This window comes from Cebus imitator, unplaced genomic scaffold (assembly GCF_001604975.1).
Source record: "Cebus imitator isolate Cc_AM_T3 unplaced genomic scaffold, Cebus_imitator-1.0 Scaffold23, whole genome shotgun sequence".
NCBI lineage: Eukaryota > Metazoa > Chordata > Mammalia > Primates > Cebidae > Cebus > Cebus imitator.
The window spans coordinates 425,224-432,188 of record NW_016107338.1 but is presented as its reverse complement, the minus strand read 5'-3'; the positions used below and the strand labels follow the sequence as shown (position 1 = coordinate 432,188).

Genomic DNA, 6,965 nt, shown 5'->3' with positions numbered 1-6,965 from the left:
CTAGCAGAACTTCATCATCAAGCAGAAGTAGTATGTATACAATTGGGCTTAAACAACTATATGAGGCACAATTCAGTTAAATGAACAGGGTTTGTTCAGTATTTCCAGTGCATTTATTTTTGACATTTTATAGACATTTTTAAACATACAGAAAAAAAGACTTGTCCAGTGAGCATCCATATACCTATCACCTAGTCTACCATTACCATATTCTTATATGTATATATATGCATATATGTGTGTATATATGCATATATATACACACATATATATATATACATGTGTATATATATATATATGTATACATATTTATATTGATATAAAGTCTCGCTCTGTTACCCAGGCTGGAGTGCAATGGCACAATCTTGGCTCACTGCCACTTCCACTTCCCAGGTTCAAGCAATTCTCTTGTCTCAGCCTCCTGAGTACCTGGGATTACAGGTGTGCAACATCATGCCCGGCTTTTTTTTTTGTATTTTTAGTAGAGACAGGGTTTCACCATGTTGGCCAGGCTGGTCTCAAACTCCTGACCTCAGGTGATCTACCCGCCTTGGCCTCCCAAAGTGTTGGGATTACAGGTATGAGCTGCTGTGCCTGTCCCATTTTCTTATATTTGGTTTTTTTTTGCACATTATCTGTTCATTTCTCTATGTATTTGCAAATTCATCTTGCTTTTTGGATGCATTTCAGAGCAATCTACCTATTCCTCAAGACACACCTTTGGACTCTTGGGTTGTTCCTTGTGGCCAGCTGACTGAAGAGGAAAACCCTTACAATATTCTGTCAGTAGTAAGAAATGAACTCAGCAGCATTAGAGCCCTGCTCAGAGTGGGCCTTAAAGACAGGCGTGAAGAGAAATCTGCCCAATGGGCAAAACGTTATTGGTATACTCTATTTCCTCTTTGCCTAGAAGGAGAAGTATGAATGTATAGCAATTAATAAGCAGTGGTTAATGGTCTGGCCAGTCAAACAAGAAATTTGGGAGAAACAGCTCCAGAGAGCAGGGGACAAGGGAGTCTGAGAAAGAGGTGTGGTTTCAGAATGTGAGGATATTTGTGTGCAACGTGAACACTCACCAGAAAACCTCCACAGGGGATGAGACTCTCAATAATTGATAAGATGAGATTAGCTACTCTGGATTTCAGTTAGCTTTTTGCCCAGCTTGCACAATGAGTCTATGAACTAAGTGGCCATGACAGCAGAGATGGAGGCTATGCTTGGGCTCAGTTCTATGGTCTCTCATCATCAAGGCCAACCTAGCTTCCACTACGGCTGAGTGCCCAATCTATCAGCAGCAAAGACCAATGGTGAGCACCTAATATGGCAACATAATCTAAGAAGACCAGCCACTCACCTGGTGTCAGGTTTACTGGATTCGTGTCAATGTATTGCCCATACTAGAATAGACATTTATTTTAAATATGTATTTGTCCTGCTTGCTTAGCCAACATGCTTCTGTTTCAAACACCCTCCTCAAAATTACTGGATACCTTATTCCTGGCCATGATATTCTGCACAACATTGTTTCTGGCTAAGAAAGAAGCAAGACAATGGGCTGGCACATGCAGAAATTGCTGATCTTATCATGTGTCTCATTACCTAGAAACAACTGGGTATACAGAATGGTTAAATGGGCTATTCAGACTCAGGTACTGAGCCAGCTGGAAGACAACTGGAGAAGTCAGGCAAGAGGAGTGGGTGCTGCAAAAGGTCTGAACAAGTAACTATTAATAATATATGGTGCTGTTTCTCCTACAGTCAGAATTCATGTATCTGGGAATCAAGGGGGTGAAAGTGGTAGTGTTATTTTTAAATATTATATCTAATGATTCATATTATAGTTCAAATGTGTCCGCAAAAGGTTCACAAGCAAATAAAGAAGAAAAAGAAAAAAAAAGTTTCCAAGCTGGAAATTTAATTAGTAAATACATTTTAGCAATTAAAGAGGTGATTTAGGCAGGTGCCTTTCAGAGGTGATTAGTCCACGAAGGCTCTACCCTCATTAAGGGATTAATGCTGTGATTGCAGGAGAGGGTTAATTATCATGAGAGTGGGCTTCTGGTAAAAACATGAAGTTAAGAAATAAAAAAAACATGAAGTTCAGCCTCCATCCCACTCTGCCTCCTGCATGCATGTCTCCTCATTATACGATGCCTTCCAGCACAGGATGACCCTCACCAGATGTTGGCACCTTGCTCTTGGACTTCCCAGCCTCTAGAACCATGAGTCAAATAAATTTCTCTTCTTTGTAAATTATCCAGTATGTGGTATTCTGTTATAGCAGCAAAAATGGACTAAGACAACTTACTTACAAAATGTTTGCTTCCTATTCTTTCCATTTTTGGCATTACTGATTTAGAGGTCTCTGTACCCAAAGAATTAATGTTTCCACCATTGGACAAAATAAGGGCTCCACTGAATGGAAAACTGAAACTGTCACCTGATCATTTTGTATTCCTCATGCACCTGGATTAAGAGGCCCAAAAGGGGATTACCATTTGGCTGGGGTAATTGGTCCAGATTATCAAAGGGAAATAGGAATACTGCTACAAAATTGAGTGAGGGAAGAGTATGTCTGAGCACAGGTGGGCCTCTGGAATACTCCCTAAGAATGAAATATTCAGTAATAAAATCTAGTAGAAGACTACAGTAACCCTATGGTTTGAATCACCCCATGGGTAAAATGGCTCAACTGCTGAGACACAGGCTGAGAAAAAGGGAATATGATGTTGACATTATAGCATTTCAGTAATGTTCCATATTCCTGGCTTGCGCCTGTAATCCCAGCACTTTGAGAGGCTGAGGCAGGTGAATCACCTGAGGTCGGGAGTTTGAGACCAGCCTGGCTAACATGGCGAAACCCCGTCTCTACTAAAAATACAAAAATTAGCTGGGTGTGGTGGCAGGTGCCTGTAATCCCAGCTACTCGGGAGGCTGAGGTGGAAAAGTCACTTGAACCCAGGAGGCAGAGGCTACAGTGAGCCGGGATAGCGCCACTGCACCCCAGCCTGGGAGACAGAGTGAGACTCCATCCCAAAATCAAAACCAAAACCAAAACAAAAAACTCCACAAGATCTCTCTCTACATATGCCATATATTAACTTTTATAATTTTTTTCTGATTTTAAAAGCATTATAAAAATGAAGCTATTAATGGATCAACTTAGCCTTTAGTGGAAATGACTCATCCAAAGGGAGACTTTGCCACCAGGAGTCAAGGGCAGGTTATAATCAACTTCCCCTCCACCCACTCAAGCACATGGAGATGCCCTTTATTTTCTGCCCACCTAATGCCCCCAGGAGCCAGCTGAGAGAGGAAATTAAATGTTCTCCAATAGGCAGACATCTATATCAGCTCCAGTGAAATCACATTTATTCCAGTGTTCTATTCAGAATCTTTTGACTAGCCAGTTTAATTTGATCTCCATTTATTTCATTCGACAGTGTTAACCAAGCACCTCCTTATAAGTCAGTGGCTGTTTTAGGGACTAGGCATGCAGTAGTACAAAAAACATACCAAATCCCTTTTCACGCTACCCAGAGAGGGGTCCATACAATGTTGTTCTGGCTTGCCATCCTAACTTATAGGGAAATGTTCACAATGTCTGGAGTTCTTAATGTTCTGCAAATGAAAGAGGAGGATGTCCTCAAGTTCCTTGCAGCAGGAACCCATTTAGGTGGCACCAACCTTGACTTCCAAATGGAACAGCACATCTATAAAAGGAAAAGTGATGGCATCTACATCATAAATCTGAAGAGGACCTGGGAGAGGCTTCTGCTGGCAGCTTGTGCCATTGTTGCCATTGAAAACCCTACTGATCTCAGTGTCATATCCTCCAGGAATCTTGGCCAGCAGGTCATGCTGAAGTTTGCTGCTGCCATGGGAGCCATTCCAATTTCTGGTTACTTCGCTTCTGAAAACTTCACTAACCAGATCCACTGGCAGCCTTCTGGGAGCCACATCTTCTGGTGTTTACTGATCTCAGGGCTGATGACCAGCCTGTCACAGAGGCATCTTATGTTAACCTGCATATCATTGTTCTGTGTAATACAGATTCTTCTCTGCACTATGTAGATGTTGCCATTCCTTGCAACATGAAAGCTCACTCAGTGGGTCTGATGTGGTGGAGGCTGGCCCAGGAAGTTCTGAGCATGCATGGCACCATCTCCTGTGAACATTCGTAGGAGGTCATGCCTGATCTCTGCTTCTACAGAGATCCTGAAGAGACTGAAAAAGAAGATCAGGATGCTGCTGAAAACACCATGACAAAGGAGGAATTTCAAGGTGAACGGACTGCTCTAGCTCCTGAGTTCACTGCTACTCAGCCTGAGGTTGCAGGCTGGTTTGAAGGTGTTCAGGTACCCTCTGTGCCTATTCAGCAGTTCCCTACCGAAGACTGGAGCGCTTAACCTGCCCCAGAAGACTGGTCTGTAGATCCCACTGCTCAGGCCACTGAATACATAGGAACAACCACTAAGTGAGCTTAAAGCTGTTCTTCCACAGGCTCTTAAGCAATGTGGAAATAAGGCTGGTGGAAAATAAACATGATTTTCTAAAACGAACAAACAAAAAAAAACAGACAAAAATCCCTTGTCATGGAGCTTGCATTCTCATGGTGGGATGGGAGACAAACAATAACTAAATAAATAAATTTGGTTGCTAATAAGTGCTAAGAAGAAAAACAAAACATGGGCAAGGGCATGGGTATGTTGGGTTATCAGAAAAGGCCTCTGATCAATGGAGCATTCTGTGGAAGTATGTTCTAGGCAGTGAGAACAGCCAGTGCAAGAGTCCTGAGGTGGGAGTGTGCTCTGTACATTGAGGAACAGTGAGGAAGCAGGCATGACTTGAGTCGGGTAAGCAAGGGGCATGAGCAGGAATTTAAATCTGGAAGTATTTCAGTGGAAGCCAGATCATGTAGGCTCCTTGTAGGCTTTGGTTAGGACTTTGGATTTTATTCTGAGTGTTTTTGAAAACTCTTGCAGCATTTTGAATAGAGACATAAAATGCTCTGATTAATGATTTAGCAGGATCACTATTGCTCCCCTGTAGAGAATGATCTTGGTCTTTGATGCAAAGCAGTTCCATGCCTCTACATTTCTTCATCCTCAGCCATATAAAAATGCAAGCTCTCCCCATTTCCTGCAGTGCAGGGCTTTCATCTCCCTATTTCTGCAAGTCTTCCTCTTGGGCTCATCTTTCACTGCTGACCTCCTTTCTCCAAACCTGTGTTGCAATTGTAGGGAAACTTCCCTGCCTGTATAGCCTTTCATTTCATCCCATCCTTAACTGACACCTGTCTTGCCCCTGAGGACAACTATCCTTGCAACCTCTGCAGGGGAGGTTGACATGTTCCCATGTTCTACTTATTATACAACAGAACCAGCACTTAGACTTACCTGCTCCCACTGACCCACTGGAAGCTTCTACACTGTATGGTTTAATGGGAAGCAGCACAGACTTTGTAGTCAGACTGGACTTGAATCCCCACTGTACCCCCTCTTACTGGCTGGGTTACACTGGGCAAATTATTTAACTTAATATGAGCCTTGGTTTCCTCACCTGTAAAATACATTGGATAATTTTTGTGAAGATTACAGGGGGCGATGATTGTAAAATATCCATTATAGAGCCTAGCACTCAAAAAACCATAGTCTTCTCTTTCCTCCTGTCTCTTTCATGACATATGACCCTCTTGTCACTTTTCTGTATAGTGTGCAGGTAGAATGTGGCATTTGACTCACCTTCTCTCTAATCCAGACTTTGTCTCCATCTGTGACGGTTAATCTTAGGTCTCACCTTGAGCAGATTAACGAATGCCTAGAAAATTGGTAAAGCATATTTTGGGGTATATCTGTGAGGGTGTTTCCAGGAATGATTAGAGTACGGATCTGAGTAGACTAGATGGAGGAAGATCTGCCCTCAATGTGGGCAGGTACCATCTAATTGGCCGGGGGACCGGAGAGAACAAAAACAGAGGAAAGGCTAATGTGTCCAGCTGCTCGAGCGGGGATACACTCTTCTATTCCTGTCCTTAGACAACAAAACTCCTGGTCTTCCAGCCTTTGGACTCCAGAGCTTACACCAGCAGTCCTCCAGTTTCTCAGACCTTACACCTCAGACTGAGAGGTACACAATCAGCTTCCCTGGTTCTGAGACGTCTGGGCTTGGACTGAGATATGCCATCAGTATCCCAGGGTCTCTAAGGTGGAGGCGATCTGTTGTGGAACTCATCAGCCCCCATAAGCACATGAGCCAATTCCAGTAAATCTCCTCTTATAAATCTATGTAACTATATCTATATATCCTATTGGTGTGTATTGCTGGAGAATCCTAAGTGTTTTTTTTTTTTTTTAAGATTTGTTTATTTTTTTTCCCATTTATTTATTTTCTTGCATTTTAGGTTTTGGGGTACATGTGAAGAACATGCAAGATTGTTGCATAGGTACACACGTGGCAGTGTGATTTGCTGCCTTCCTCCCCATTTTATAACCACATGGGAGACTTGTTTCAGGAACTCATTCCTGTAGCTATACATTGAGTCACTTAAACTCCAGTATTTTAGTCTCTGGTTAAAATCTGCCATCTCTCCATTGATCTTTAATCCCTTTTGAGCCATCTTGTGCACTCTAGTCTCCAAGTACTTCTTCTCCAAGGTCTGACAGCTGCATCCCTGGACTCCACCTCCTTCCTTATTTGACCTGGACTTCCTCCGGGAAGTGAATCAGTGAGAGTTTTAGAGTTCAAGCAATAGAAACTGACTCTTGCTAACTTCAGCAGAAAAGGAAGCTACTGGAAGCATATTGAGGGGTTTCAAAAAGCAGTGGGAAATTTAGAAACTGGGCTTGGAAAAGAGGTGGCATGTGTTTGGTTTGTCATTCAGTAAAAATTTATTTCTTATCCTCTATCAACCTCCACGGGAGAAATATGACATTGGATTTTCCCATGTGATTTTCTTTGGCCAC

General features: G+C 42.5%; 1 long non-coding RNA gene across 1 annotated transcript; it reads right to left on the bottom strand.

The window, feature by feature from the left end:
• Positions 1-3,423: 3,423 nt before the first annotated feature.
• LOC119470136 lies at positions 3,424-6,707 on the bottom strand. Its single transcript, XR_005199017.1, has 3 exons — positions 6,537-6,707; positions 5,745-5,820; positions 3,424-3,713 (listed from the first exon to the last, which is right to left on the bottom strand). It is a non-coding gene; the product is annotated as an uncharacterized LOC119470136 (long non-coding RNA).
• Between the last annotated feature and the right edge of the window lie 258 nt (positions 6,708-6,965).